The 6,000-nt window shown below is 32.2% G+C and overlaps 1 long non-coding RNA gene across 1 annotated transcript in view; it reads right to left on the bottom strand.

The window, feature by feature from the left end:
• LOC127524827 (uncharacterized) overlaps positions 1-6,000 on the bottom strand; it is a 270,726-nt gene that overhangs the window by 120,361 nt on the left and 144,365 nt on the right. The window lies entirely within an intron of this gene.

The raw sequence follows: 6,000 nt of genomic DNA, 5'->3' as shown, positions 1-6,000 counted from the left end.
ATGTATCTATCCATCCATCCGTTTGTCTGTCTGTCTATCTAGAACTGAAACAGCTTGTACAGACACATGTATGCACAACTCAATAATAAATGTTTATTGCCATAGAATATTTCAGTCTCTGTGTTGTTCTATGACTAATAGTTTCATCTTTGCACACACTGACACGGACTGTTTTCCGCACGTCATCTCACACACGAGCATCATGCAGTTTTTTACCCGTGTGTTGCATACGCTCTTGACTCGGACATAGAGGTGACAGCTCTCACTCATTGGTGAAATATTTTCTTCACACAACTCTGTAGTTCTTCATTCGATATTGCCAATTTACCTAAAGTAGCTAAAGTTTCGCTGTGACTTGGGTTTAGTAATACACAGAAACAATTTGAAGGACTGAGAATCAGTCCTGAGGTGATGCTTGCCATATGTGTGACAGGGAGAAGTTTTATTGAAAAATAATCGAGTGAGATGACAACACTGGAGACACATTCATCCAGTCGCACACTATCTAGCGCACATTAAGAATCCCTGCGAGTCTATAGAGGAAGCATGCAACCTTTATTCTGTCTCTATTGAGTTCATATTGATCTCAACACATCCATCTCTGTTGTGTCGGAGTTTATGGGAAATAAAATGCCTGAAATTCACTACCACCTCAGAACTTCCATATAGTGGTTTCACTCAAATATAATTTCTCTATTGATTGCATAACAAATATACATATCAAATTATGAATACCTTTTATACAGCATGCATAAAATACAGTCCGATGCTTGCATCAGATGCCAAGCAAGTTTTCTAAAATTGATTTTCCAAGCATATCTCAGATCTCATTGAGACTCCAGAGTCACTACCATGGTCTTCTGTGAACTCAAATTCAACTTATATTATGACAACTTATATTTTGTCCTTATAAAATGGACAGACCCAGCAATTGGGCTGTTTTAACCCAGTGGTTGAGTTAAATGTTGGGTAGTTTTATTTAACTCAACTATTGTTTAAAAATTACTGTATTTCTTGCTTAAAATAAACCCAAAGTATGTTGGAAATTAACATTTATTATTATGTTTAATGAATAATAATTAAACAATAAACATTTATTATTTATTATTTATTATGCTTATTAATAAATGTTCACCTTTTGATTATTATTGTTGCCTCTATTAATTATGTGTCTGATTTTTAATTTCCAACCTATTTTAAGTTCATTTTAAGCCAGACATATAGTCATTTTTAAACAATAGTTGAATTAAATAAAACTACCCAGCAGGTTGGGCAAACATTTAACCCAACCACTGGGTCAAAACAACCCCAATCACTGGATTTGTCTACATTTAACCCAACCGCTGGGTCAAAATAACCCAAATGCTGGGTTTGTCCACTTTCAACCCAACGGTTGGGTCAAAACAACCCAATCGCTGGGTTTGTCCACATTTAACCCAACCGCTGGGTCAAAACCACCCAAACGCTGGGTTTGTCCACAATTAACCCAACCGCTGGGTCAAAACCACCCAAACGCTGGGTTTGTCCACATTTAACCCAACCGCTGGGTCAAAACCACCCAAACGCTGGGTTTGTCCACATTTAACCCAACCGCTGGGTCAAAACAACCCAAACGCTGGGTTTGTCCACATTTAACCAAACCGTTGGGTCAAAACAACCCAAACGCTGGGTTTGTCCACATTTAACCCAACCGCTGGGTCAAAACCACCCAAACGCTGGGTTTGTCCACATTTAACCCAACCGCTGGGTCAAAACCACCCAAACGCTGGGTTTGTCCACATTTAACCCAACCGCTGGGTCAAAACCACCCAAACGCTGGGTTTGTCCACAATTAACCCAACCGCTGGGTCAAAACAACCCAAACGCTGGGTTTGTCCACATTTAACCCAACCGCTGGGTCAAAACCACCCAAACGCTGGGTTTGTCCACATTTAACCCAACTGCTGGGTCAAAACAACCCAAACGCTGGGTTTGTCCACATTTAACCCAACCGCTGGGTCAAAACAACCCAAACGCTGGGTTTGTCCACATTTAACCCAACCGCTGGGTTTGTCCACAATTAACCTAACCGCTGGGTCAAAACAACCCAAACGCTGGGTTTGTCCACATTTAACCCAACCGCTGGGTCAAAACAACCCAAACGCTGGGTTTGTCCACATTTAACCCAACCGCTGGGTCAAAACCACCCAACCGCTGGGTTTGTCCACAATTAACCCAACCGCTGGGTCAGAACAACCCAAACGCTGGGTTTGTCCATTTTCAACCCAACTTGGGTTGTTTTTAACACAGCATTTTTTAGAGTGTGTGCAATTATTTTGTTCACGATTAAGAAATCACCAATATTCAGAGAATAAATATGGTATTTAAAATCATAGCTACAATAAAATTATTTATTTACTCTTTTATCAACATTATTACATGCAAAACCTCTTGTTATTTTCATTTGCATTTAAATGAAGCTGTAAAGCAGATTTGTGGAGTTTAACTTGTACATTCATTTTAATTCATTTAGCAAATACGCTTTTGTCCAAATAAGCTTACAAAAGAAGAATACAACAACAGTGATTAATCGTAACATGAGAAGAGTAATCAAATGAAATGTGCTGTGTTTACACATTAATGTTTTTATTCAGGCACTCACACAGACACAGTAAACTTCGAAATGTCTTAAAAAATTTAAATAAATAAATATTTGAAAGATTTAAACTACTAAATCTGCTCCAATATATTAGTGCAACATGTATCATGTCAAATCATGTCAATAAAACACATCTTCAGGGATTTTTACTTTGTTACATTAATATATTTAACTTTTATAACAATATTTATATGCGTTAATGCATTAAATACAAAATATCTTGAGATTAACCACAAAATTAATTAATTTGATGTACTGCCAGCCAAGTATCAGTTAATAAAAAAGCTTGAAATTGACAATGAGAAACATCTGACCTTACAAAGATTGAGAACCATTGTCATAATATGTAATGGAACTAGCATTTAACATCTATTTTATATTCCTATTTACATTTATAAGATTAGGGCACTGGCCACCTGTCCAGATCTCACCCCCCATTGACTACCATAGTACCCAGGTGAAAAAAAAGTGCAGTAAAATACACTTTATTTTAGTACACTTAGTACACTTCCATAATGTACTTAAAGTGCTCTATTTTCGTGCACTTATTTTGTACTTAATATACTAAAAGCTCTTCTTTAGTACTTCTTGAGATAATCTTCAGAACATCTAAGTGTACTCAACTGTGCTATTTTGAGACACCATGAAATATGAACTAAAATGTGCTTTTAACATACTATTTCTGTATTCAAAAAATGTATTTAGTTACCACTTAGTACACTTGAACCCATCCATCATACACTTTTAAATGACCTCATCAAACATAGGAAATACACTTAAGAATTATTTAAAATATAATAATAATATATACAAAATGTATTCATAATGTTGTAGGCAATAAATTATAAATACATTTTGTATATATTCGTTATATATTAATCTTATATTTGAAATACATCATAAGTCTATTTTCTATGTCTGATAAGTACATTTAAAAGAGTATGATGGATGGGTTCAAGTATACTACAAGTGGTAACTAAATAATTTTTTTAATACAGAAATAGTATGTTAAAAGCACATTTTAGTTCATATTTCATGGTGTCTCAAAATAGCACAGTTGAGTACACTTAGATGTTCTTAAGATGATCTTAAGAAGTACTAAAGAAGAGCTTTTAGTATATTAAGTACAAAATTAGTGCAGGAAAATAGAGCACTTTAAGTACATTATGGAAGTGTATTTTACTGCACTAAATATATTTAAATTGTGCTTTTTGGACACACTTAATATATTAAAATTATACTATACTAAGTGCATATTAAATGTATTATTTTGAAACAACTTGAAGTATAGTAAGTATTTCAAGATGTACTCAAGTTCAATTTTAAGCTATTTGCAATATATTAAATACATTGAAATTGTGTTAAAATGGACCCATTTAGTGCAATTTAAGTGTATTTCTTTAAATACATTTAAAATGTACTTTTACTACTTCTGCTATTACAGTTTGAAGTATTGTTTTAATGTGCTTTATGTACATTTCCAAAACAATTTCAGGTCATTAGAAATGCATTAGCATAACACTACTTGGTTTATTATAAAGCTGTTTTTATCTGTATACACACACACACACACACACACACACACACTTTGAATATTACACGCTGATTCATAACGCTCCGAAGCTTCCTGAAGCAGTGTTTTGAAATCTGCCATCACTATATAGTACATATAAAAAATACTTTAAGTAAGAGTAACATAACTATATGTCTTCTGTAAATACACTAACTTCACTAAAAGTATACTTGTGTTTCGCATATTTTTTAAAAGTGTATCAAAGCATATATTTATTACCAATGTACTTCTAGTAAACTGTTTAGAAATGTATTAAAAGTATGCTTGCATTTAGCATATTCTTTAAAAATGTAACTAAATATATATTTATTACCAGAACACTAGTATACGGTTTGGAAATATATTAAAAGTGTGCTTGTGTTTAGCATATTTCTTAAAAGTGTAGCTAAGCATATATTTATTACCAAAGTACTTCTAGTTTACTTTTTAGAAATATATTGAAATGCAATTCAAAATATTTTTAATGCACTTCTAATAAGCATGTTGGGAATACAAATGTATTAATAACAACTTGCATTTCAAGTATATTTTTAATACATTTAATACTAGGCCTGCGTCCTTTTCACCTGTACATTTACTTGTAATTAATTCATTTTTACTGTATTTTTCATGAAAATCCATCAAAATAGAACTTAGTGATAGTATACATAAAATGTAGTAAAATTTTATGTAAAGCATTCATAGCACACTTTTAAGTAATGCACTTATAAAACACTGTATATTTGGTTTACTTTTTCTGAATACACTTAAAATCATTTGAAGTGCTAATTAGTGCATTTATATTAAGTAAGTATAAGTATAGTTAAGTACCACAGTTGGGAAAATGTACTTATAGCTAGTACATTAGTAATATATTTGTAAGAAATCAATGTCATTTAAACTTAGGAGTACTATATAAAAGTCTACTAAGATTGAAATTAATTTTAAAGCACTGAAAGCACACTTTTAAGAAATACACTAATAAAACTCCTCTGTATATTTTTGCGGTAGTATACTTTATTTCAATGCACTAAAAAACTATTTAAGAGTTAGTGCTAATTAGTGCATTTATATTACGTGTACTTAAGTTCCACAGTTGGGAAAATGTACTTATAGCTACTACATTAATAATATATTTGTAATAAAATGAATTGCATTTAAACTTAGGATTGCTATGTAAAAGTCTCCTAAGATTGAAATATTTTTTAAAGCATTTAAAGCAAACTTTTAACAAATACACTAATAAAACTCCTCTGTATATTTTTGTGGTAGTATACTTTATTTCATTGCACTAAAAGTCAATTTAAGTAGTAGTGGTATTTAGTATACTTTTCCAAGTGCAGTGAAGTACTACTGAAGTACAAATATACTTTGAATTAATGTATTTATAGTGTATAACTTTGACACTTTTATTTAGCACCAAAATAAAGAATGTACTACAAATGTACTTGCTTGTATTTAAGTATTTTTTTAATGCACTCAAGTATACTTTTTTTTCACCTGGTTATTTATTTTTCCTACTATGATAGTAAATGTGGGGCGAGATCTGCTTGGTCTTCCAAATCTTCATTTATGTTCAGCAGAATAAAGAAGTTTATACAGGTTTGGAACAACTTGAGGGTGAATAAATGATGACAGAATTTTAATTTTTGGGTGAACTGTCCCTTTAAGAAAAATACTGCCAAAATACTGTGGTTTTACTATGGGTTTTTGGACATATACGTTTTTTTTTTTTTGACATATACGTGATAATACTATGGTATTGTGTAAAGTACCATGGTAATTATTTAGTACCCATGGCATGTATCAA

The sequence above is a fragment of the Ctenopharyngodon idella genome, chromosome 13, assembly GCF_019924925.1.
Source record: "Ctenopharyngodon idella isolate HZGC_01 chromosome 13, HZGC01, whole genome shotgun sequence".
Classification (NCBI taxonomy): Eukaryota; Metazoa; Chordata; class Actinopteri; order Cypriniformes; family Xenocyprididae; genus Ctenopharyngodon; species Ctenopharyngodon idella.
The sequence above is the reverse complement of the archived record's forward strand: the minus strand, read 5'-3'. Positions and strand labels throughout refer to the sequence as shown.